The following is a 27965-nucleotide window of genomic DNA, read 5'->3' as shown; positions in this document are numbered from 1 at the left end:
CTAAGAAACCACTGCCTAATTCAAAACTACAAAGATTTTTACCTGTGCTTTTCTTCTAGGAATTTTTATGGCTTAGTTCTTAAGTCATTTTGAGTTCATTTTTCCACATGGTATATAGTAGAAGTCTATCTTTATTTTTGTGTTATTGGATTTCCTACTGTCCCAACTTTGTCCTCTTAGTGTCTTTAGACAGCTTTTTCATCTTAAAGTTTTTCTAAAAGAGGGCAAAATGTACCCAGATAAGAGCAGGAAATGGGAGAAAGATATGTTCCATTCTTCCACGTAATAGGAAAGGTGATGGTGGACAGGAATACAAGGAAGGAGAAACTGCTTGAGAGACTGGTTAAAAATGAAGAAAATGAAGTAAAATTTTAGAAGGTGCACATATCAAGTTTAAAAAGCAGAAATTAATTTATTTAAAGGTATTTTGATGTGGGGTAGGGAATGTATCTCAGGACAGTGCATGGCCTGCCTTGCATGTGAAAAAATGCTGGCTTCAATCCCCAATACCACAGGGATGGGGGGGCCTGTTAGCTTTAGTCCCTGATGGTAGCATATGCTTATAATTCCAGTCCTTGGAAACTGTAAGACTTCTACAAATTTGAAGTCACCCTAGGCTACATGTGACATTGCTTCAAGGAGGACAAAAAATTGTTTTAGAGAAAGTGTTTTAAAATTCTTTTTCAGATTTACTCATTTTTATTTTACATGTATAATTGCTTTGTCTGCATGTATGTTTGTGTACCACATGCATGTGGGTGCTGGAAACTGAACCTGGGTCCTGCAGAACAATCAGTACTCTTTAAGTGTGAGTCAACTCTCCAGCCCCAGAAGACCTATTTTAATTGCCTATTAAACACCCAAGTGAAATCTAAGTCTGCATTTCCACGGTGTTCAGGTTATAGGTTAAAGTATAAGCATTACCAAATATGAAAGTATGGACAGTTTCAAAGTCATAATGTCATATAAAATTTCCAAGGAAACCAGTGTAGAGGCTTAAGGACTGGACCCTTGAGGGTCTACTGTCCTGAAAGCTTAGTGTTAAAATAGTGCTTCTAGGAGCAAACTGTTACTAAGTCAAACAAGTCCAGTATGAGAAAGGTTGCTTTCTCAAGGGCTGTTTGGTAGGATGCTAGGAGCCAAAACCTGATTCAGGTAGGCTCATGAGCAAAGAGGAAGAGAAACATTCCAAGTACAGGCTGCAGATAGTACTCTGGTTATCATCCAGCCCACTCAATAAATCTGTTTTCTTCCATACATATACACATATCAACAACCACAAAACTACAGGGATTTCTTTAGGGATGGGGTCACAAGAAAAGAAGAATAAGCAACAATGAGCAGAGAAAATAGAATCCCAAGAATTGTTTTATGTTTGTCTTGTTATTGTTATTTGGGTTTTTGTTTGTTTTTCAGTGAGCAAATGGTCAAGTTTTATTCTTGGCACACCAGAAAGAGGAAGTACAAACTACACCCTCCAAAGTAGAGGGCAGACAGAGCTAAAGTCAAGTAGCAATCACCAAAAGAACTGCTTTTAAGGTGAGAGATAAATAAGTTGGTAAATATAAGTATGCCGGTGTTCAGGTAAGAACTGTCCTACTGAATACAAGCATGAGGGAAGGTATAAGGCTGAAGCTCAGCGGAGTTCTAGGTATTTGCTAAAAGCAAATATGGTTCACTCTACACCACATGGTAGAGAACAGAGAAGATAACAGGACTGAGTTCTAGATTCCAGGGAGACAGGGATCTGTTAGTACTAGAAGGCAAGAGTCAAAAAGTACCATATCCAAAATGAAATATTGAAGAGATTACAACTAAGTAATAAATAACGGACCTTAGGGATGAGTATGAGTGGCTGAGATAAGGCACAAGACACTAGAAGGACAACAAATTCAGAGGCCACAGAAGTGGTGAAAGAAGCACCTACCTGGATGTCAACACCAGGAGAAATTGGAAATAGTAGTATCAGTATCAGAGACAGGACCATACAAGACGCAGTCTTCAAAGGATGAGAGGGGAGTGAGGCAAAGGTCAATGGAAAACTATAAGGAGCAGTAATGACTGGTAGTAATATCTGATAGATTAAGATATGTTGAAATAAGAGGGAGGTTTCAGGGTGCAGGAAAGCAAGGCCAACAGGATAATCACTTTAAAGCCTAAAGGAAAGCTGTAGAGATCACTAATCATAGACCACAGACTCACAGGATTGAGAAGTTCTCTGAACCTGGATTGGACACACACACACCACCACCACCACCCCCACCACCACCACCACCACCCCACACCTTTACTTTCATTAGTCTCTAATTTTTAAGTATTTTATTTACTTAGTTGTAAGAGCTGGAAAGATACACAGTAGTATTTTTCAATGATTTATTTTTACTTCCAGGTGCTCTGGGAGAACAAACCGGTGCTCTTAACCACTGAGCAATCTCTCCAGCCCCCAATACACAATAGTATGAAACATAGCTGTGACTTTGTAACCAAAGAAATCAGATAATCTCAACCAATGACACTGGTACAGGTAACTCAGTTTTACTTATAATCATCACTACTAAAAATAAAGACAGCTGTAAATCTTGCCGCTGGGTTATTTAATGAGCTACAGAAAGAATATCAGCTACATAGATTGATCGGTTGGTAATGTATTTGCCACAAAAGCATGAGAACCTGAGGTCATTTTGCTAGCACCCACATAAAGTGGTGACATATGTAATCCTAGCTCTAGGAAAGATAGGAGGATCCCCAGAACTTACTCGTCAGCTAGTCTTGTTAGTGGGCTCCAGATTCAGTGAAAGACTATCTCAAAATAAGGTGGAGAATGAAAGACAGCCAACACTGACCTCTGCCCAGCACACAAAGGTGCATACAAACAAGTACTCACACATGCAGCCCCCCATAACATATCATTCTATCTAAAAAAAAAAAAAAGCCCTTATTTTAAGAGCTATGTTATTACACAGTTCTTAAGTAATATACATGACTGTCTTTATATGTCTTATCTTACCCAAATGGAAATAGCAGCCTGAGAAGTGGAGTGGAGGGAGCCTCAAACAGTGCAAGGCTTACTAGCATACCGAGAAAGGGAACTAAAGGGTTTCAGGAGTTGGAGAGCTGTGGAAAGAATCTCTGAGCTGTGAGGGGATGAAGCTCAGAGTGCAGCTGAACAAATGAGGGGGTGGACAGACATAGTGGCACAGGCCTATAATGGTAATCTCAGCACTGCAGATCAAGGCAGCTGCAAGGCCAGAAGGGACTACAGAGCAAAGCTATCAAATGAGAAAAGGAAAAGAAAATGAGGGGCTGGAGAGATGGCTCAGAGGTTAAGAGCATGGACTGCTCTTCAAGAGGACCAGGATTCAATTCCCAACACTCAAGTGGCAGCTCACAACTGTCTGTAACTCCAAGATCTGACACCCTCACACAAACATACATGTAGGCAAAACATTAATGCAAATAAAGAGAAAAAAGAAAAAGAGAATGAGACAAACTGCTGTTAAAAAACAAAAACGACAACAACAAAACCCAAGCTGCAACACAGAATATACGATATATGAAACCATCTGTACCAAACACCAAAAAAAAAAAAAAATGGATATGCATTTTCATTAGTGGGGAGAAAAATGTAGGATTCTTCATTAGGGTTTCTACTGATGAGATGAAACACCATAACCAAAAACAACTTGGGAAGAAAAGGGTTTATTTCACTTATTCTTTCATATCACAGTTCATTATCAAAGGAGTCAGGGTAGCAACTCAAACAGAGTAGGAACTGGAAGCAGGAGCTGATGCAGAGGACATGGAGGAGTCCTGCTTACTGGCTTGCTCTCAAGGCTTATTCAGCCTGCTTTCTTATGAACCCTGGTCCACCAGCCCAGGGGTATCCCCACCCACAATGGGCTGGGTCCTCTTCCAGAAATAATTAATTAAGAAAAGGCCCTACAAGTTTGCATACAGCCCAATCTTATGGAGGCATTTTCTCAATTGGAGTTCCCTCCTCTCAGATGACTCTAGCTTATGTCAAGCTGACATAAGACTAGCCAGCACAAATACCTAAAATAGTAACAGTAATTACCAAAGAGAAGTAAACTGAGAAAAAGGAAAAGTAAGGAGCCTAAGGGAAAGTTCACTTTTTATGTACTGACAGAATTCTGTGTTAACTATTAAGTACACGCTACATTTTAAGAAATTTGTTTTTATAATTTTTTTGAGTTTTGTTTTTGTTTTTTCAAGATAAGGTTTCTCTGTGTAGCCCTGCAGTCCTGGACTTGCTTTGTAGAGTCAGGTAGCCTTGAACTCAGAGATCCACCTGCCTCTGTCTCCTAAATGCTGAGATTAAAAACATATGCTACCATATCTAGGATTATTTTTTTCAATTGATGTGTAAGTAGTATATGCATCATGTGTGCAGGTAGCCTTGGAGGCAAGAAGGCAGCATCAGATTCCCTGGGGCTAAAGCTAAAGGCAGTTTTAAGCCACCTGATTTGGGTGCTGGGGAAATTCCAGTTTTCTGGAAGAACGGCACTTAACTCTCTAGACCCGTGTTACATTTTTTTTAAAGCTAGTTTTAATTCTTCCCAATATATTTTTTGGTATTCTCCTTGCAAGGCAGTAGGATCTACAGCCTCCAGATTCCAGGCAACTCGGTGATACATGCCCTCTGATTATACATTTCTTTAAAGTTGATTTGTACAGCAGAGTTCGATGTGCACCAGATGGTAGTTTGGGCTCTCTGGATGCACTCAGAAAGCAACCAGACTTCTGTTTGCCACTCACCCTTCAAAACAAAGGATCTGTTCTGTAGAGGTAAGCAGGAAACTGGAAGCTCTATCTCCCAGAGCTCTCTCACCATTCAAAACATGTCTGGGATGGGAAACTGCCCAGTAGGCCAAAGATCAGCAGACACATGTAGCAAATATAGCAACTGTTTAAAGTCTCAAATTGGCTATTGCTGGTTCATAAGAAACCTCTTCACCATATTCATAGCCTACTCACCTAATTAGTAGTTTCTCAGTTGACCAGCTTGACTTTTCTTAGGTAGACTGTATGCCTAGCAAAGCATATTGGTAAATTCTACATACTCACACACACACTCACTCACACACACACACACACACACACACACACACTTAAAACAAAGATTTATCTTTAAATTATGTGTATGTGTCCCTGTCAGTACCCATGGAGGGGTCAGATCCCTCTGGAGCTGGAGTTACAGGTGATTGTAAGTCTCCTGACATGCAGGGAATAAACCAGTAAGTGCTACTAACCACTAAGTAATCTCTCAAGTCTCATGCTTTTTTCTTTAGCTTCTAATATTCCAATAGCTAAAGTCTCTATTACTAACAATGACATAAAAGACTCACTCAGTAGGGGCTAATACTCATAACTACTTTTTTTTTCATCAACTAAACTGGTCTTCCTTATTAATACAGTGTAAATGATACTATAGATTTCTGGATGTAAAATTACCCTTTAATCCTTGGATTGGCTTTATGCTACAGATTTAACACACCTGTGTTTGATTGCTCACTCAAGAACTCACCCAGCTGTCTTTAACTGGTCTATAACTAGTTTCTCTTTTATTTTTTTTCCTTAAATTTGTGTAATGTAAATGTCGTGAATTATTTTTGAAGTCTCATTAAAAAACAAAACAAAGCAACAACAACAAAAACCAAAAAACCAAAACACCTGCCCTCAAAAAAAGGGTGTACCTCACAACCTTTCTACCTCTTCCTAGTGACCTAAAGCTTTTCCATGCCTTCTCACAACCCAGTCTTGGCCCAAGGTCCAAGATCATCCTGGGATCCTAAAAGGGGAAAGCATTACACAACAGCATCACATGTCAGTGCCACTGAAGAGCTCCTGATGTACACTTTCATAAAATATTGATTCAGCACTGATGACACGAGCAGGAAATCTAAATTTAATCCTTAAAAGTCGTTATTTTTAGGGAAAAAATCTGCATGCCTCCTAGGAAATGAAAGCAAATGTAAGGATGAATTATACACTTAAAGGTAAGAATTAACTTATCACAGTTACTGATATGAATATATTATATTTCAGACATACTTTTCTTTTTAGAAACATGTGTCTTGCTATTTCTGTGTCAGAACCCATGAATAAAGAATGCACAGTTGTCCAGAAGACGTTGGGAATCTGTTCTTCAAGCTAGAGGTTCCAGATTTGCACCACCACCTGGTTTTTGCCTCCCTTAGTTTAAGTTCTACCTTCCCACATTTCATTCTATTTTAATCTATTATTGAAAAAAAGTCAGATTTGAAACAGTTTAACATGTTTTAAAACTCAAAAGCTACAAAGCTCACAAAGAACAAGAATGTAGAGAAGGACCCATGCCGGTAGGATTTGCTCAAGGAGAAGGAGGAAGGAGAATCACGAGTTCGAGGCCAGCCTGGGCTCCACAATTTGCAGGGGGGGGGGGGCGGGGGCGGTGGTGGTGGTGGTGGTGGTGGTGGCGGCGGCCCATGCCTTTAATCCCAGTTCGGTGGTGGTGGTGGTGGTGGTGGTGGTGGTGGTGGTGGTGGTGGTGGTGGTGGCGGTGGCGGCGGCGGCGGCGGCGGCCCATGCCTTTAATCCCAGCACTGAGATGCAGAGGCAAGACGGCGGCCCATGCCTTTAATCCCAGCACTGAGATGCAGAGGCAAGACGGCGGCCCATGCCTTTAATCCCAGCACTGAGATGCAGAGGCAAGAGTTCAAGGACAGTCTGGTACAGACTGAGTTCCAGACAGCCATGGCATTTACACAGGAAAACCTTGTCTTGAAGGGAAAAAAAAATTATAGGGGAGAACATAACTGCATAGCTAACCCTCCGTCATATCTTCAAAACTTTGTATTTAGACACCATCCCTTACTTTGAAGTTTCTTTCATTTTAGGTTCAAGCACCAAGAGAGGCTTACTCAAAATCTTAAGTTATGGTAACAGCATTAGGTAATGATTTCAACTTAAAGTATCTATATTGGTATTTACAGATGTTATTTTTGAGTATTATGCATAAGAAATACTAATTTTTTTCTCCTTAATTTTTTTCAGCTCTATAGACCAGGCTGGCCTCAAATTCACAGATCGCCGGCCTCCCGAGTGCTGGGATTAAAGACACAGACCACCACTGCTCGGCTCAGATTTGCTTTTTAAATTAAACTTTTTCATGGAAACCTACTAATGCAGAAGCTTCCTAAAATACATATATATAATACATACAGGTATATAAATTGTATTTAAATGGAGTCAGTTATCATATAATGGGGGAGATAATGCCCCAACTAGACATCATATGCTACCAAATAAAACGCCCAGGACTAAGAGGAATGGGTTACATCTTTTTGAATTGCTGGCTAAAGGGGTCCCATGGATCAACACACACACACACACACACACACACACACACACTTTACAGGACATTGCCAATGCTATGAGTTACTCTCCACGGCTTGACAGTAAGACCCTATTGCTGAAAACAAAACATACTTGAGTCATCAAACTCGGAGAAACAGAGCCAGTGCTCAACTGGAAGCTCCAGTCCTGCTGCCGAGTGTTCCAAGTGCTCAAACACTCCACGTGCTACTACAGGAGAAAATGAACCAACAGTCTCCCCCACCCAGCTACAAACCCCACATCATCTGTCTCCAAACACACACACTGTGCAACAGTAGCACAAATGCTGTATGAGTAACCAACTGCCTTTGATTGGATTTAAGCCTAATCCATGGAACTAGAACCCATACCTGACACTGACCAAGAACCTCAGACTGGTAGGTCATAGGCCCTAGGGGAAAACCTACTACAATCATTTTGCTAAATGATCACACCAATAAAAGAACTCCTAATGATGTTTTTCTATATACATAGATCAGTGCACTGCTGAACACTCACCAGAGAAGCTTCTTTTTGCACTAACACAGAGACTCACAACCGAACACGAAGAGAGTGAGACTTTGAAGCACTCAGCCCTAAATGGCGCTCGCGCTCTCTCTCTCTCTCTCTCTCTCTCTCTCTCTCTCTCTCTCTCTCTCTCTCTCTCTCTCTCTCTCACACACACACACACACACACACACACACACACACACTGCCCCCAATGCTCAGGAATCTGTGCAGAAGAGAAGGCAGAATGATTTAAGAGTCAAAGAAGTGGACAACTCCAAGGAAACAGCATTTTCAGAACAAAACTGATGCCCATAAGAACTCAAAAACAGGGGTTAGAAAGATGGCCCAGAGGTTAAGAGCATTGACTGCTCTTCCAGAGGTCCTGAGTTCAATTCCCAGCAACCACAATGGTGGCTCACAACCATCTGTAATGAGAACTGATGCCCTCTTTTGGTGTGTAGGCAGACATGCAGACAGAACTCTGTATACATAACAAATAAATCTTTAAAAAAAAAAAAAGTTTAAAATAATAAAAAATAAATTTAAAAAAAAAAAAAAAAAAAAGAACTCAAAGACTGCAGCAGCAAGCACAAGACTTCCACAGGTTTAAACCAGATAAAACCCCAGCATGGAGAGGGGAGTAGGCACCACAGAGTCTTCCCTAACTAAGAAGCAATATGCAATTGATAGTGGCTGGGAAAGGAAAAGTCTGTTATGTGCAATGGAGTGACCCTGGGTACATGCTTAGGAACAGTTGGCCAACACAAAACAACTCCCCTTTTGTTGTTGTTCTTTGTTTGCTTTAGGGTTTTTTTGTTTTTTTGTTTTTTTTTTTCCTGGTTTTTCAAGACAGGGTTTCTCTGTGTAGTTTTGGTGCCTGTCCTGGATCTCACTCGCTCTGTAGCCCAGGCTGGCCTCGAACTCACAGAGGTCCTCCTGGCTCTGCCTCCTGCGTTTTGGGATTAAAGGTGTGCTCCACCACCAGCTGGCAGCTTTGGGGTTTTTGTGGGTAATTTTTTTTTTCATTTTTTATTTATTTGTTTGTTTGTTTTATGTGCATTGGTGTTTTGCCTGCATGTATGTCTGTATGAGGGTTTTGGGTCTCCTGGAACTGGAATTACAGACAGTTGTGAACTGCCATGTGGGTGCTGGGAATTGAACCCGGGTCCTCTGCAAGAGCAGTCAGTGCTCTTAACCTCTGAACCATCCAGTCCCTTGTGAGTGATTTTTTTTAAAATCGTTTTGTCTTTTAAGAGAAAAAACAGGAAGGGGAATCTGGGACCTAGGGTAAGGAGAAGAATATAACAAAAATATATTGTATGAAAAATTTTAAAAATAAATAAAACTTTAGGAGCTGAAGACATGACTCAGCATTCTCTTGCCAAGGACCTGCATTCAATTCCCAGCACCCACACTGGGCAGCTCACAACTGCATGTAACTCCAGCTATAGGGGGATTTGAGACCTCTGGCCTCCACAGGCACCTATACTCATGTGGGCACACTAACACAAGCATACACATAATTAAAAATAATAATAAATTTCTTTTAAAAATTTAAGAGACTTGAAGTTATTTTCCTGACAAATATTCATCTTCACTAACATTTATCAAGCTTCTACATTAAGGCAGCCCAAGTGCTCCATCTTGCCCTTACAGTAACCCTCTGAGGACTGTCACTGTTCTTACTGTGAGACTTAAGAGTTTTAACTCTTGGGCTGAAGGCAATAAACCTGGTAAGCAGAGTATAAAGTACACAGCACAATAAACATAAATGACTAAACATGGAGGCTCAGAGGTTATACGGGCTGCTTTCCCAAAGGACCTGGGTTCAATTCTCAGCATCCATATGGCACGTCACAATGGTCAAGAAAGTCCAGCTCCAGGAGATCTGATACTTTCTTCTTGACTCTATGGTCACCAGGCATACACATGATACACAGACATACATTCATGCAAAACACCCATAGCCATAAAATATTAACTAAAACATATAAATAAGTCAAGTCTTTTTAAATTTATTTTAGTGTCTGGGTGTCCAGATTAATGAAAAGTCACTGCAATCATTATCAAGATGAATTGATTTGTATTTTTTATTTTGTTTTTTATGTTTTTGTTTTGTTTGGTTGGTTTGGTTTTTGAGACAGAGTTTCTCTGTGTTGCCCTGGCTGTCCTGGAACTCACTTTGTAGACCAGGCTGGTGCTGTACTCACAGAGACCCACCTGCCTCTGCCTCCAAGTGCTCCCTCCAGCACTCTGGAGGCACTACACCTAGCAGATTGGGGGGTGGGGAGACAGAGTTTCTCTGTGGAGCCCTTTCTGGCTGTCCTGTAACTTGATCTGTAGACCAGGCTGGCCTTGACCTCTGAGATCCACGTGCCTCTGCCTCCCAAGTGCTCGTATTAAAGAAATCAACCAGGGTAAGGCATGGTGGTACAATCCTTTAATCCCAGCACTCAGGAGGCAGAGGCAGGCAGATCTCTGTGAGTTTCAGGCCAGCCAAAGCTACACAGTGAAATCCTGTCAATAAATAAATAAATAAATGAGCAAGCCAGCCATGGATGATAGTCCATGCTTGTAACCCCAAGCACTCAGGAGGGTGATGATTGAGACCATCTTGAGCTATGTTTTCAATGTGAGATCAGCTTGAACTACATAGCAAAACCCTATCTCAAAAGAGAGAGAGAGAGAGAGAGAGAGAGAGAGAGAGAGAGGAAAGAAAGAAAGGAAGGAAGGAAGGAAGGAAGGAAGGAAGGAAGGAAGGAAGGAAGGAAGGAAGGAAGGAAGGAAGGAAGGAAGGGAAATTAGTAACTTCTTTGTGTAAAAATTATACTCAGGGGTCAGCAAGACAGTCCATGAGTAAAGCCCTTACCCTGCAGGCCTGGCACCTGGAGGGAGTTCTGTCCCTGGGACCCACATGGTGCAAGGAACTTATCAAGTTCTTTAAGCTGGCCTGATCTCCACATATACACACATACATGTACACACAAAATGAATAAAAAAGGAATTTAAAATATCTAACTTAGCAAAGCGTGGTGACTTTAATGCCTGCAGTACTCAGGAGGCAAAGGCAGGCATATCTCTGTGAGTTCAAGACCAGCATGGTCCACATAGCAAGTTCTAGACTTAAAAGAGAGTGGGTGGGGGTGACCAGAGAGATGGTTCAGTGGTTAAAAGCATTTGTTGTTCTTCAGGTGACTAAGATTCAATTCCCAGCACCCACATGGCAGGTCACAAGGGTCAGTAACTCCAGTGCCGGGGATGATGCCCTCTTCTGGCCTCTGTGAGCAGTGCACACATAACACAGATATACACTCAGACAAACACACACAAAATAAAAATAAAATCTAAAAGAAATTTAACTTACATGATGACTTATCACTCTTCCTCAAAGTTATGCCCAGAAGAACCTGGACAAACCACTTACTCTTTCATGCAAACTGATAAAGATGCTATGAAAATAACTTTAACAAGAACAAAGACTTAACACAGCGTCAAGTTATTATGCCACTCCATTTTTTAAAATAGCATTACATGAGGGCTGGAGAGATGGTTCAGCAGTTAAGAGCACTGGATGTTCTTCCAGAGCACCTGAGTTCAATTCCCAGCACCCACATGGCAGCTCAAAACTGTCTAAAACTCCAATTCCAGGGGAGCTGGCACGCTCACACATAAATACATGCAGGCAAAACACTAATGCACATAAAATAAAAATTTAAATTAAAAAAACAGCATTACAGCTGCAAGAATATAGGAAGGGGTAGTAGTAGAAGTATGTAGAGAAGTACATCTAATATTATATTCAACCTCATTAAATCTTTAGTTTTGGACAACAGATTTTAGAAAATTCAGTTTAAAGCAATTTACTCATGCTTAAAGTATTTTTATATATTTTTAAATAACACTACTTTTAAGTATTTTTTGGAGAAACTTCACTTTGCTTATCTTTACTCAGATGCTGGTGTAGGGGTGAATCTAGCCATTACTGAACAGGAGAAGATTTTCCTCTACTCTCTTTAGGTTCAACAACTAGAGCCTACGAATTAAACTCTCTCTCTCTCTCTCTCTCTCTCTCTCTCTCTCTCTCTCTCTCTCTCACACACACTCACACACACACACACACACACACACACACACACACACACACACACACCGTCATAAGAATTTAGAGCCATCAATCTATCTTACCAAGGAAGCCCAAGTGATAGAAAGAGCTTAGAACCAAGTAACTTTGTAAGTGGTGATTCAGAGACAGACAGAGCACTGTCTATTTATGTGTGGTGACAAACTCTCTTTAGTAAGACTCAATCTTCCCTGGTTTCAAAATTCCAAAAGCTTGAAGAGCTTTGTGACAACTCAAGTCCCCCGAGGAGCTTTAAGAGCTTATGACAAGTGAGTTCTTTTGGAAAGCTCTGCTTCAGGTAAGTAAGGAATTTGGGACAAAATTCCACTTACAAATGCCTTCAGGTCAAAATGATTTTTATGACATACAAGCATACTCTGGACTCTGGTGCTGTTAACAAACACAAGTGTGTGCACTTTCATTGTACAAGGTATTTCATTTGCACCGTTAGCAATACCAAGAAGCTTATGACAAATTCAGAGCGCAAGCTAATTCTTAGAACAGCAAAGGAATTTTGTAGCAGGAGTAACTTTTTCAGCTGGCAGATTAGAAAAGTAAAATAGACTGATACTTGCTGTGGGGAAGAAGACACACAAACACCATTAGCTTGGATGTAAGTTCTGAAGCTCTGACAGGGCAAACAGGTACTTTCTATGAAGTTCGTGCATCTTCTCTTGGAGTAGATGCATTTGTAAGAATTTATCCTACAAAATTGTTTCAGAGTAAGACAGCACTGTTTATAACACAAGAGAAAAAAAACTGGAAACAATCTTACCATTAATCAATAGGGGACTGGTAATGGTGAACATCTACATGTAATCATATCACTCAGGACACTGAGACTGGAGGATGGCCACTTGGTTCAAGGCCAATAAACATCAGCCACTGGTATATAGCAAGACCCTGTCTCAAAAGCAAATAAAATTCAAGTATATCCACAAAATGGAATACTAGTTATATTAAAAGACTGAAAAATCAAAATGTATTGACATAAAATTATTGCTCACATATAGTCAATGAAAACCAAGTTTTTTTTAAAGTGACCTATTTTGGGATAGGGAAAGAAAAGCATGGGAGAAATGAAGACAATAGGAAAGAAAGATTACACTAATCCCTAGGCCTGTATCAGTAGTAATGGGAGGTAAGGATTACAGAATATTCTCAATACATCACTCTACTTAATTTTAAGCACTTCTGCTAACAGGAAAAAAAGGAGTAAAAAACAAAACAAAACCCAGGTGCAATAGCATACACCTGTAATCCTGGCATTCAAGGAAGCTGAGCCAAGATGACTGTTGAGTTCAGAGTTCAAGACAACTCTGAGCAACAAAGGGAGCCTGCCAAGAAATAAACAAAACAAAAAACCTACTAAATAATAATTTCTTTAACCCAATGTATCCAAAATAGTATTTCAATATGTAATCAATATTTTGAAAGCACAGGTATTTTACATTTTTGCACTATTACAATGGCTGCTGTAATTTAATTTACACACCATGACATAACTCAGACTAGCCACATTTCAAATATCTAACATCCGCATGTAGTCGGAGTAATGCAGTGATCAATACAGATCTGAAGACTTAGAATGCAAACCCAGAAAGGTCTAGTTAGGCAACTTAGGCTAACAACAAGGTAGTAACTAGGAAGTGAACACTGCAGGAAACACAGGCCGGGCCAGAGAAAGGTAGTCTCAGGTGACTTAGATTTTATATTGTAAGCATATAAGAAACAAGCAAATTTAACAACACAAATGATGAGGAGAACTATTTTAGTAATATGCAAGTACTCTTTTTCTTTTTCTTTTCTTTTCTGAGACAGGGTTTCTCTGTGTGTAGCCCTGGCTGTCCTGGAGCTTGCTTTGTAGACCAGACTGGCCTCAAACTCAGAGATCTGTCTGCTTCTGCCTCCCCAGTGCTGGGCTTAAACGTGTATACTGACCTCGAGGACACCACCACCACCTGGCCACATTCCCTTTTTTACTTGCAAACACTGCCAAGGCTAAAAGGGGGTTTTCTGGCAAAAGTCAGGAATCCAGCAATGCCACCAGGGCCCAAAGCACAATATGACCTATAATATCAGCAACTACTGCTCGCTCTGCCCTGAAATCGTGGAACTTTTTTCTTCCTTTTTTTTAAAAACTACACTTATTTATTTGCAAGGGCAGCGCACACTCGGTGGAGGTAAGAGGACAACTTGCAGGAGTGGGTTCTCTCCCTCCAGCACACGGATACCTGGCAAAGAAATCAGGCTCGCCTCAAGATGAACCCTCTTCCTTTCTTTCTCTGCAGTAGGAAAAAGAGCTGAAAGGTCGTATGTTCTCTTTCACTTTCGAGCCGAGGACCCAGCAGATTCCGGTAGTGTTGTGTGCTATCCAAGACTGCACAGCTACTTTGCAGTAGACCAGTACTAGACTCTTCCCATCCAACTGGAAGCCCAAAGTTGTCACTCCCATTGCTTTTTTGGGTAGTTTTTCGTAGTTCCTAAATTATCCATACTGAATATATTGCTCTCATAATTTTAAGAAAGCAAACATGTTTGCTTATAAACAAACATCCTCTCTCTCACTCTACATGCCACATTCAAAACACTTGTGTTCTAAACCCTAAACAGCCAGGGTTCCTTGTCACACTCTATTGTAAGGTCCCTGAACCCCTCTTCCCCTCCCTGCCCCCAGCCCCCAGTGCATCTTAACCTAACTACAGTTAGACAACTGCTTAATGTCAACCTTCTCTACTCAGGCCTTAAGTAGCTATTGCGTGGGCTCTTTGCTGAATATACCAGGAGACCCTGGGAAGAAGTCCACAGCATAACCATGAAATTGCTCCAAAACTATTTTGTGTGTTTTTCTTCAGATTCTAAAAAATGACCTAAAACCAAAGTGGATTTAGCCTTATCTAGCCAGTTATCTTTTGTTTGGTGGAAACAACCGCTTGCCCACCCTACATGGTTCTAGGAAGACCACCACGGTGCTGTTTAAAAGCTCAGTGTTCCAGAGGGTATGGAAAGACCCCAGTGACACTCCATCCTTCGTGTACATGCATAAGCAGCTCTGCAGAAGACAGAGTTACACAACTAGAAAAGGTTTCCTTGCCCTCCCCTGAATCCACAACAGTCAGGTCCAGGTAAGCCTGGACTAGTTACCAGTGGCTCTCCTCTGCCAGATAAATACCTTGGCCAAAAAATGAACCCCAAATTGTGAGGACAGAAGACATATGAAGACATGTGAGGAGAGAAGACAGAACCCCAATTCCACCACTAGATCCAGTCACACTTATTTCCAGGTGTCTGTTTGAATATGGTGGGCCTTTCTTCTCTTAAAGATAATACGTATCAGGCTTGTCAAAGCAAGCAAGTCACTTTTGAGAAGCACTCAGTCAATCCTGCTGTTAAAATATACAATCTACATGGTAATAATCACTCAGATTGTCTTCCTCCAGCCCAAACTTCTGTGAAATTCCAGCTCCATATATACAACTGCCAAGAACATCTTTAAAAAAAAATTGGGGGCCAGGCGGTGGTGGCGCAAGCCTTTAATCCCAGCACTTGAGAGGCAGAGGCAGGCGGATTTCTGTGAGTTTGAGGACAGCCTGGTCTACAGAGCGAGCAAGATCCAAGACAGGCACCAAAACTACTCAGAAAAACCCTGTTGGGGGTGGAGGGGAATTGGTGCTGGAGATTGAACCCAGGGCTTCATACCTACACAAGTAAACCTCTGAGCTGCAGCCTGGGCCCCAGAAACCCTATTTGGTTGTTTAAGGGATGTTTTAAACTCCCTGGATAAAAAAAAAAAAAAAATAACACCACTTGGGGCCAGTGAGGTGGCTCAGTGGGTAAATGCGCTTGCCACCAAGCCTACCCAATGGAGTTCAATGCCCAGAAACCACAGGGTAGCAAGAACTGGGGCCATGGCACATGTGAATCCACACAGGCACACAACCATCAATCACTCAATCAATGCAAAAAATACACCATTTTTTTCCCCACAGACCTGTCTTTCATCCACATTTTTTCATCTCAGTCATCAATTCAAATCAACTCTGCTTCCTCAGCTAGAAACCTGGGCATCAGTCTTAACCAAACCCCACCCTTTCTCATCTGAACCTCGTTAACCAAGTCTTGCCTTAATTTTCTTCCTCTGTCCTCTCCTCTATGGGCCAGGTCATTAAAACCTACTTGCAAGTTCCAGGGTCTTCGGCTTTTTCTTCAGACTGATTCTTCAGTGAGTACTTACTCTCCCAAAGGCAAAGCTAATGTCTTCTCCCCACACCTGGCATAGCCCAGCCCCCTCAAATCACATTACAGCCAGAGGAGGATGCAAGCCCCACTTCCTAGACACCAGCACTGCAAGTCTACACCATAAGAAAACAAGGTCCATGGGCAAAATAACAGCAAGAGCAATGAAGTCTACAACTGGAGAACTTCAATGTGTACTCAATTTCTATTCATTAGTTCTATATTTAACTGCCTAGATGAACCTGATTTAGGGATCCACTAAGCCCAAGCTGAGATGACTTCCTCTGCCTATCAATTTCCTTAAACTCCTAGCTAATGGTCTTTAAAAAAAAATTTCCCCAAGATCTCTTGGCACATTGCTGGTGTCAGGATTGTCCTCAAACTCACAATTCTTCCACCTGAGCCTCCAGCTATGATTTCAAGTACAGGCCTAACTTACTTACTTACTTCTGATGTTTTAGAGGCAGGGTTTCAGTGTGCAGCCCTGGCTGTCCTGGAACTCACTCTGTAGACCAGGCTGGCCTCAAACTCACAGAAATCTTCCTGCTTCTGCCTCCTGTGTGCTGGGAATAAAGGTGTGCACCACCACAGCCCTGCCCCCAACTTTTTTTTTTTTTTGTAAGGACTGGGAGTCTGGTGGCATATACCTTTAATCCTAACATTTGGGAAGCAGAGGCAGGAAGATCTGTGAGTTCAAGGCCAGCCTGAGCTACAAAGAGAAACCCTGTATTGAAAAAAATGATAATAAAATAATAAAAATACTGGTTGAAATGACTGACACACATTAAAATAATCATTACATTTAAAAATCCAAAGACATTTTTATTTTTACTTGTTTTTGGTTTTTTAACAGAGTATCGTATAGTCCAGGCTGGTCCTGAACTTCAAATTCCCCTCTGTTTCCATCTTGAAAATGCTGGGCTTTTAAGTGTGCACCACCACACCTGGCTTATAATTGACTTTGAAAAGCTAAGTACAAGCTGGGTATGATGACAGGCAGCTGGATTCCCAGCTACTGGCAGGAAGATTATTTATTCCAGGAACCTGGGTCCAGCCTGAGCCATACAAAGAGACCCTGTCCCTTAACAAGAACAGAATAACATACAGTAGACTCCCCTTTACCATGGAATTCCACCAACCTCAGACTAAACAGGAAAAGAGAAATATAATAGAAATTAAAGTGGAAGGGGGGGGGCATGAAAACCAAATAAACTCCAAATAAAATATTTTATTCCACCATGCCATAGAATCCATGCCTGGTACTGTTAACAGGGCCAAGAAACTGTGGGGCCTAGGGGAGAACTTACTACCACTATTTTGCTAATAGACACAGTACTAAAATGACTCCTATGACTTATTGCTCTACTCATAGATCAGTCCATCTCTCAATCCTCATGAGAGAAGTTTCTTGCAATAGATGGCAATTACCACAGAGCCCCTCAACTGGTCAATGTGCAGAGAACAAGAGACTGGAGTACTCCACATTAAATGGAACCAACATATCACACCCCTCCAGGAAAGGTTCAAGGATCTTGTAAAAGGGGATGAACAGGAAGACTGAGGTGGTGGACAACTTCAAGGAAACGGTGTTTTCTGGACACAACAGGACACTTGCATATAGAAACTCATGGTGGCTATGACAGCATGCACGAGACCTGTACAAACTCAAACCAGACAAAATCCCAGCATGGGTGAGGGGTGGGCATGAAATCCCACAGGTAGCTGAGGAGCTATTGGCATTGGATAGATAACTGCTAAGAGAGGGAGTCCATTTTCTTGAATGGTGTGATCCCTGGCAGGCTGACCATACTCAGGGTAGCTGAGCAGCACAAACTGAATGATGAGTTTATTTTTTAAAGATGTTTAGGCTGGGCAGTGGTGGCGCACATCTTTAATCCTAATACTTGGGAGGCAGAGGCAGGCAGATCTGAGTTCAAGGTCAGCCTGATCTACAAAGTGAGTTCCTGGACATACCTAGAGAAACCCTGTCTAAAAAAACAAAAAAATTTACAGGGGAACCAGTGGCTGATATTTAGAACTAAATGGTATTGTAAAATAAAATAAAAGGAAAAAAATTTGTTTTAAAGAAAACTCGACATTGGGTGGACAGGGAGATGAGGGTAGAGGATAGATCTGGGAGTCTGGGGGATGAATATGATCAAAATATACTGTATGAAATTCTTGAATTAATAAAAAACATTTTAATTCAAAAAATTATTTCTGGAAAACTCAAGAAATAAATTCCTGGAAGAGAAATATGAAACCCAGGGCTAAAGTGATGGATCTGAAAGGAAGAGCTCTTGCTGTTCTTACAAAGGGCCAAAGTCTGCTTCCCACCGACTCTGGGTGGCTCACAACTGCCTCCAGCTCCAGGGAACCAACACCTCCTTCTGACCTCCCTGGACACCGACATTCACAAACATACACAAACCCACAGACATGCATGCACACAACAAATTAGAAATAAAAACAAATCTTAAAAACTATGAAGCTCTAAAATTCACACAATTTTACACAAACAATTATTAAATAAATTAAAAAGTCTTCTCCAGAAAAAAAGATCTAGGCATAAATGGTCCTATATATAAGCCAGACATTCAAGGGCAATAATCCCAGTCCAAACTGCTCCTGAAAAGATAGCAAGAAGGAAAGCTACCCAATTATTCTATAACTATTCTAATCCCAGTACCAGCACAAACTAAGACTTGTATCAGAGTTGGCAGGAATACAAAGAAGAGTCAGAGGATCAGGAAGGAAAGCAGTAGCTACACATGCTGGCTCCAGACTAGACTCGGGAAGGGCTGGGGAAGAGATCTGGGTATGATCCATTAACAGGAATAGGTAGCATCATAAGCCGACCGCTAAGGAAGAGCTCATCTCAACTAGACTACCAGGTACAGTCTTTTACATAAAGCAACCAGAAGGCTTCAAATTCAGAAGGCAAATCTGGAATTGAGAAATAATCAGAAAAATCTCAACAAGAGTTGATGGGAGGGCCAGCCAGGTGGCTCAGCAGGCACAGTGCCTGCCACCAACCAAGCCTAAGGACCTGAACTTCCAGGACACACACGCAAGGAAAGACTCACCCTTGCAAGCAGTCCTCTGACCTCCACAACGGTGCCGTGGCAGCATACACACAGGAATGAGTGTAATAATTCCAGGGAACTACTTTTAAGAGTTATGTGAAAAGTGAAACCTGGAGAACACTTAGAATCATTAGGAGAAAGGAGAATAATAGAGGTTGAAGGGAGACAAAAAAAAAAAAGAATAAAGCTACCATGCCATAGAAGCCCCATTTTCACCTAATTTTTCTCCCTTCATAACTGTGACAGAATGCAAAATAACATTTTTAGGGAGATCTTCCTAGATTCTCTCAGCAACACCAGCTCCAGGTCAGGTCTCCACTTTAAGCTTTTATAATACCCTACACTTTAATTATCATCACAATTACACTTAATTATAGAACTCATCCTTCTGTATGTCTCCCCCACTAGACTTTAAGCTCCATGAGTATGGGTACAGTATCCGTGGTTGCCCCCCACCCTTAGTGGGTCCGATAAAACAGTGTGTAGATGAGTGAACAGCAAGGATACTTTGTAAGGATGTGAAACCAGCTGGGGATGTAGCTCAGGTGTGGAGGGCTTCCCCAGCAGACACTTCAGGCCCCACAACAGTGTTGAGATCTGATTAAGCTACATTCAGTCCCTTCCTGAATGTGAAATCCTGTCAATGAGGAGTTAAGTCATGGATGGTCCCCGTATCCAGGGGGAATAGTAAGCCCACTCCTGGCACTCTCCAGGAAGGGCAACCGTATTTGAATTTTACTTCCATTTTGCTCTACTTTGCAATTTCTCTTTAACAACCACGTATTACTTTTATAAGAAAAAAAAAAAACCTTCAAAATGTTAATGATTTGAAAAGAAAATACAACACAGCTTGGGAGAAGAGCAAAACTACAGAAAAGATTTTTGTAAACTGAAGGATCCTAAGTAAAAAAAAAAAAAAAAAAAAAAAAAAACCCAAATACCAGCCTGGTCTACTTAGCCAGTTCAAGGCCAGTCTGAGCTATATAACAGTGACACTGATCACAAAACAACAACGACAAAAAGAAACAAGACAACAGAGATCATGCTCCAATAGGAAAAGGCGATGATCCAGGTGTTAACTAGTAAAGTGGTTGGGACCCCCCAGAAGGAAAGTAGATCTGAGAAGGAATCCAAAGCAAAGAGCACACGCTGGATGCTTCACTCTTGAAGGGTGGGGAGAAAGGAAGACAGTTGGCTTGAAAGGGCACCACCAAGAATGTGAGGGGGAGAGAGAAAAAAGTGTCGGTTCAATTAAAAACGCATTCCAAATTTAAATCTGCCTTCCGTAAACTCTTGCGTTCCTACAGAAGTGTTCATATTTTAGTTTTGACCTTAAAAAGCTATGATTAATTTTGGTTCAACATCCTTTCAGTTCAGCTGAGAACAATAATAAGCATTAAATTACCCTTTACTTTACCTCCAAGTTTAATTCCCCTCACGAGCCAACACAAGTCGTTTACAACTCAAGCAACACAGGATTTCATGCATAACTGGCAAATGCTCTTAAGTCTTTGCACAATCTGCTTTTGTAAGAGGGTCCCACTCTTGAATACGACGTCCCTGGGTCCAATCCCAGCTCACTTATCTAAGTTATTTAACCTCTGCGTCTCGGTTTCCTCCTCTAAAACAACAATGAACACAATAACCAGGGTTATCTTAAAAAGTAAATGACGTGACACGGGTGCTAAGCTCGTATCGTGTCCTCAGAACAGTCTGTAAACCGTTGAAAGGAGAAAACCTGCAGCCCCTGAACCAAATGAAAAAGATCCACACCACGACGGAGTCTTTCTTACAAGTCACAAAACGCCGGGCACTAACACACAGCGTATTTTTTGTTCTTCCCTGACGCGTTTCTTTCTTTCTTTTTCTCTCCTTTCTTTGCCAAATCTTTCCGCTAGGAGTCTGGAAGGGGAGGGAGATGTACACGCAATCCAGCCCAAAGTTTTCCCGAAATCCAAGTGCAGAATCACAACAGACATGGCAGCGGAGGCCACCGCGCAGAACAACAGGTGAACCAACTCGCAGGGACCGAGGGAGAACCCCGGCGCCTTCCCGCAGCCAAGTGGGACGAGCGCTTTAGTCCGGCCTCCATCCCCGCACCCAACATGTTTGTTCTGGTTTGTTTTCTTTTTTTTTTCCTAGCAAAGTCCCGAGACCCAGCCCCAGACTCCACGGCGCAGCTCTGGAGGGGGAGCAGAGCGCCGTTCCCATTTAAGGACTCCAGAAGCGTCCTCCGAGTGCTGGGAATGCGAACAAAAGGGCGAGCGCGGGCGGGCCGGGCCGGGCCGCGGGGCCGGGGTCTCCCGCAAGGGCCCCGCTCCGGCGTGTCGCGGCCTCCCCCGCGCGGCCACCGTCGCCCCAAACTTCGCCGGCCTCCCGCGGCGCACCCGCACTCCGCGACCCGCCAACTCACCGGGATCCCGAGAAACTCATCCTCCGGCGCTCGGCGCAGGCGGGCACGGACAGCCGCGGGGCGGCGGGGCCCGGCTCGGCCTCCGCCCTCGGCGCGCAGCGGCCCGGGCCCTGTCGCCCCTCGCGCGGCCGTGAGGTCGGTCCTCGTCTCGCGCGGGAGCTCCAACCTCCCCTCCCTCCCTCCCTCCGCCCTTCCCTCCGCCCTCCTCCTCCTCCTCCTCCTCCTCCGCGCGGCCGGCAAGCAGATTCCAATCTCTGCCGCCTCAGCCGCGGAGGACGCGAGCTCGCCCGGGGGGGGGGGGGGGGGCGAGGGGGAGGGGCCGCGCGTGGGGGAGGGGCGGCCCGGGCGAGAGGCGCCGGCGCGCGCGCGCACTGGGAAGGGCCCCCGCCAGCTCTGCGCGCACCCGCCCCGGGGCGCTGGCCCCGCCCCGGACACGAACGGAGCCGAGAGCTCGGCGGAAGTGCCCGAAGGGCCCAGGGAGCCCGGCGCCCCTCTGCCGGGAAGGAGGGCCGGCCGCCGGCACGGGGGCGCCAGGTTGCCGCGGGAAGAGGGGGGCCGCCCCTCCGCGCACGCCGCCGCCACCCGCGTGACGGAGGGGCCGCTGGGACGAGGCTGCGTGAAGTAGACCATGCGGGCACACCCCTCGTGGGGACGAAGCTCGCGCCGCACGTGAGAAGCGGACTGGGTGGCTCCGAAGGCGCCCGAGGCTCCGCGGTGCGGGGTCGGTTGTCGTTGAAAAGAAAAATGTAGCCACACTGCAGTCATGACTCACCCACCCACCGCCCCGCTCCCGGGTTCTGGTTCTGGCCCGCGGGGAGGAACGTGGAGGTGCGCGCGTTCTCGGGGTCACGTAGCGAAAGCCGCGTCTGGGCCCGGGGCGCTGGGGTTGCTGTGATCTGCGGGCCCGCGAATTCCTCGCGTGTAAGATTAGGAGCAGCGGGAGCCGGCCGAACTGAAGTCAGCGGACTATAAATATGACTCTCAATCCACCTTTGGCTCAGCCCAGTGACCTCGTATACCCTCCCGAGGCCCATTCCCTCTTTAGAACACGCAGATCGCTGTCACTACCTCTTCCTTTACCTCTCATTCTTCGTGCAAAATGCCGTTAAAAGTTTTCAGTGATCCGTTTATGAAGAAAGGGAAGATGTCTTTTCTTTTAAACCAGACGTTAAATGCCTAACTTCTTCAGTAAGTATTTCAACAAATACAGTGTTCGGTTAATTCATTTTTCTGAAAGTACTTTAAAATCTCTTGGAAAATCGTTCACAATAGAAGAAAGAGGAGAGAATGTACCAGACACTGATACCTGTGTATTTACACACACTCTGGCCCGAGTGGGGAAAAAAAACTTAGTCTCCAAAGTATTCCCTCATATTCAGCTGAAAATATTTAAATTCCCTTATATTCTGGTTTAAACTGTTTTGTGCCCTTTTCTCCTTTATCTGCTTTTGCCTTCAGAACCGTCAGTGCCTCCATGATACTCGATTACACTTCAGTTCTGTTCTCATCTTTTCTCCTGAACTCTTGTGCTGTCTCGGTTTTGAGTCATTGCAGTATTCTCACTGCACTGAAGGTATATTGTGATATCAGAAGTTTCTTGCATCCACGGAAGATGTCACTTTTCTTTCTTGATATCTCTACATACTAACCTTCTTTAATTTCAAGGAAAAGAGTAGACCTTTGTTCCAGACTCATTGGACAAAAGTCTCGTGTATGTAGTGTGCTGTGAGAAAACCATGGCAAGTGGACCTAGTCTGACTTCTGCAACCTAGTTTGATTTGGGGGTCTAGAAATCAGTCTATAAGAAAGGCAGGAATCTCAGGTTGGAGCTTTAGGAAATCAAGCGTGAAATGCACGGATTGGTGATGCCTGACAAGTTTCATGCCGCTGAAATGATAGCAAAATGGCATCAGATTTTAATTCATATCTTTGTGTCTCTACAAAAAGATCCTTTTCAGATATTTGGGAACGTAACTCGGTATTCTCATGCTCTCCTTAAATCAATTCACCCAGGCTTAAATCGGTAGCATATCACAGCCCACAGCCTGCCTACAGACAAGTGAGCTGGGCCAGGACATGGCTTGCTTTTGGGCTCCTGGCATGTATAAGCATGCCAGCCTGTTTCTCCGGTTTGCCTGCCCACTAAATGAACAGAGAGCCAAGAGCCGGAGGAGACATCTGGACACGTATGGTCTGGCCCCCAAAGTCAAAGGAACACTTCAAGGTCCAATTTAATATTCTGTAATGCAATAGAATTCCTTTAAGTAGGTTAGTAGAAGGGACTGGAAATAGGCCTTTTCCTCTGGACAGTTAGTCTTGTCATAGTCCTAAGAGTGGCAGTTGTTGCCTGAGCAAATCAGGAAGCATTCCCTCCCAATAGGTCATGGCTCCACACACATTTTGGTTTTGTTTTGTTTTGAGACGAGATTTCTCTGTATAATAGCCCTGGCTGTCCTGAAACTTGCTTTGTAGACCAGGCTGGCCTTGAACTTGAGATCCGACTGCCTCTGCCTCCCCAATGCTCGGACTAAAGGCATAAACCACCATACCTAGCTTCAGAACACTTTTTCTAATCACCTATCTTACGTAAATACCCCAGATTTTGTTTTTATATTACTTTTTATTATCTGAAATTACTTAGTTTATGACCTGAGCCCCTCTACCCTGTAGGGTGTAAACTCCAAGAAAAGAAAGACTTGTAGGTCTGTTCTCCTCCGTTCTCCTCAGATCGTAACACTCAGTGTTTGTTAAATGCTCAGTGCCTGGTGTTGTTAAATGAGTGAGAGATAAGCATGGATTTCCTCTGAGTGCGTCTGTGACACTAAGACCCTTTCAGTGATAGAAGGTAGCGTGGCTGTGAAAGAGGTGAGGATTGGTCAGCGAAACTGGATTACATCACCCTTAGTGAAATAGGGACTTCTGCCTTCAGGGATCCAAGTTCAATAGATTAATCCAAGTTAATCCGTCCAAAGTCATTTTCCTGTTGTAAAGATTTTACGAGGCAGAAGGCAGCAGTAAGTCATTGTGGGTGTAGAGATAAGGGCTCAGTGAAGACTAGTGGAGGGATGCCCTTGGGAGTGACACTGGTTTGTTAGAAACCCAATGTTAAATGGATAAACATGTTACGCTATGGGAAGTAGAGGGGACACATGCGATTTTCAGCCTGGACACTACCGTATCATTTTATTAATGATACACCATCCTGGTTTACATACAGTATTTAATTTCTTATTTTTTTACTTCTAAACAATTTTTCTTCCTTGTCTCCATGTTCATTTTGATTTGCTTCAAAGCACTTGTTTTCTGTGCCTGGAAGATGTTTCCTGGGGCTATCGTTGAGGAGTAGCACCACTTGGTGCTACTTAATCGGTGGCCTCTGTTCCTCCCCCTTAGAACCCAGTCCTTTCCTACCCCGAGGCAGAAAGGATCCACAGAACTTCTCCCAGGTACACGGCCTGACTTCTGTTGTATATCTCTCTCTTCTGTGTTTGTGTGGGGAACTCTGACCCTGGCCCTTATCTAAGAACAGCCCTTTTATGTATGTATTTATGTTTGTTTGTTTGTTTGTTTGTTTATTGTTGTTGAGGATGGTATATGTCTGGCATAGCCTGCAAGAAGAAACTTCCAAAACTGGTTCTCTCCTTCTGCCATGTAAGTTTCAGGCATTGAACTCAAGTTGTCAAAGTTGGCAGTAGGTGCCTTCATCCACTGAGCCATTTATTTAGTTTTGAGACAAGATTTCATGAATTCCAGGCTGGCCAGGAACCCGCTGGCAGAGGATGACCTTGAACTTCTGACCTCATGCTCCCACCTGAGTGCTGGGATTACAGGCTTGTGCCACATCCCCAGATTTATGCAGTGCTGGGGCTCTAACCCAGAGCTGCCTGCATGCCGATCAAGCACTATACCTGGTAGACTACATCCCGCCCCCCCGCCCTTTGTATTTAAATCCTGCACTGTCAGCCTGCCTAGACTGCAGGCTTCTCTGTCTAGTGTCAGGATTCACCCAAGTCCTAGGGTACAGACTGGCCGCGCTATGTGCCTCTAGCTCTCTACGTCTACACTCTGTGTTCCTGGCTGTTCTAGCCATCTAATCAGCAGTTCTTTCCCCATTTCCTGGGGCTGGGTATCCTGGTGCCAACTGTTCTCCTAGACTACCACCTGTTGTTTGCTCACTTCTCTGGTTATCAGGTGCTGCTTACGGGAACAGCAATTCCTCCCATCCCAGCTCCCACTCAGCCCAGCACAAGTCGTGTCCTTCCCATCCTGCTATATAACTCACTACCCCACCTTCCCTGCCTTGAGCGCAGTAAGTTAATGACCTATTACCAGAAAAAAATATATAATATATATGTATATATAGCATAAAATGTTAGATAGAGGAAATACATACGTGTGTGTGTGTGTGTGAATATATATATATATATATATATATATATATATATATTGGATATACTATAAATTTTGCCTGACAAAAATATCCTGGCTTGCAGCTGGGCAATGCTTGCTGTTTTTGTTTTGTTTTGTTTTCAGTACTGAAGGTGGAACCTAGAGCCCTTGTTTATGCTTCGCATGTGTCCTGCCACTGAGCACCAGGCCCTTACCCTTGGTTCCTAACACTGCTTAGCATCCCGGTGGGTAAATGTTCATTAAACAGTGACTGTATGACAGTATGGCTTAGGCATCATGTGGGCTCCTGTCTTCTCATGGTACAACTTTCATTGACTGCAGTCTTAATAGCTGCCGCTAGCAGTTAATGTGAGACTCCATTTGCTTTTGAAAACAACTTTCTCACTTCTTTCAGAGAAACATAATTTCTCCAATAGCTAGTGCCTGTGTTTCTCTAAAATGTCCATTATTTTTATTAGTTTGCCGTGACCTTAAAGCCTGTCTTCCTCACTGTATGCCTGAACTATACTAGCTCACCTCCTAAGTGGTTATCCTCTCAGCTAGGCATGCCACTTTTTCTAGGCTTCTTCTAGTGAAACACCACATTCCCATTAAGTCTAGAAACCACTGCATTGTGATAACAATCTGTTAGACTTTTCTCAGAAAAAGATCATGCACCCCTAACCATTTATGTGTGAGTAGGTGCTTCTCAGCTCCCCAGCCTAGGAAAAGATGGCTAAGGGCATCAAAATAGGAAAGGTATCAACATCTTTGCCTCTGCTAATTCATTGTTTTCAAAGTCCAGCTGGAAGAGGGAAGTAATCACAAACTGCTTTTCTTCTTGTCTCCCCACCCCCGCCCCACCTCCACACACTTGCCATCATTGCTAGAGTCCAAGTGTGTGAACACCAGGGTTGCTAGTTTACCAAGGGACGCATTATTCAAGCTCTGCCTTTCATGACTGGTGTTGTCCAGAGTTGTTCTTTCTTTCTTCCTTCCTTCCTTCCTTCCTTCCTTCCTTCCTTCCTTCCTTCCTTTCTTTCTTTCTTTCTTTCTTTCTTTCTTTCTTTCTTTCTTTCGTATGTGTGTGTGTGTCAGTGTGTGTGTGTGTGTGTCAGTGTGTGTGTGTGTGTGTGTGTGTGTGTGTGTGTCAGGGGCACCTTTTAGAGACAGGGTTTTTCTGTGTAGATCTGGCTGTCCAGGAACTCACTTTGTAGACCAAGCTGGCCTTGAGCTCAGAAATCCTGCCTGCCTCTCCCTCTGCCTCCCGAGTGCTAGGATTAAATGTATGCACAGAGTTTTGTTTTGTTTTGTTTTGTTTTTTTAAACACCTGCACATGTACCAAACACCATGAAAGTACTATTCCAGTTATTATCAGAGAGCCTAATCAGAGTGTGTGTGCATGTGTGTGTACTCATACACAAGTGCTCAAATGTGTGTTTTGCTGGAGATCAAAGCCAGGGCTTTCCACACATATTTTAAGCAAGAAGAATGTGAGCAGAGACACTCGAAAGCTCTAAACAAAATGATAAGGAGACAGAATGAGGATTTTCCAGATTTGATAAGTACATGTCTTAGACCTGTTTTGAAATATTACACAACATAAACATGTACAGCTATTACATGTTAATCAAAGACAGTTTTTAAGAAATGAATTTTTAATTGCTTGATACTATGTACCTTTTAGGGCAGTTGGGAAGATATACTTCAGCATTTAATTTTCTGTTACAAAATAAGTATATGCATAAATAAAAGGAAATCAGGACAGAGTATCGGGAGTGCTCTGAGTTGAAATCCAATGGACAGCTATTATTTCCTTCAGTAAGTTTTACCTCA

General features: G+C 43.2%; 1 protein-coding gene across 3 annotated transcripts in view; it reads right to left on the bottom strand.

The window, feature by feature from the left end:
- The window catches only part of Bmpr1a (bone morphogenetic protein receptor type 1A), a 110600-nt gene extending 88704 nt beyond the window's left edge, over positions 1-21896 (bottom strand). For all 3 annotated transcript variants that reach the window (XM_037208704.1, XM_028878328.2, XM_028878329.2), the window contains exon 1: positions 21740-21896. The gene's annotated coding sequence lies outside the window, so the exon portion shown is untranslated. The remainder of the gene's footprint in view (positions 1-21739) is intronic.
- Between the last annotated feature and the right edge of the window lie 6069 nt (positions 21897-27965).

The sequence above is a fragment of the Peromyscus leucopus genome, chromosome 9, assembly GCF_004664715.2.
Source record: "Peromyscus leucopus breed LL Stock chromosome 9, UCI_PerLeu_2.1, whole genome shotgun sequence".
Lineage (NCBI taxonomy): Eukaryota > Metazoa > Chordata > Mammalia > Rodentia > Cricetidae > Peromyscus > Peromyscus leucopus.
The sequence above is the reverse complement of the archived record's forward strand: the minus strand, read 5'-3'. Positions and strand labels throughout refer to the sequence as shown.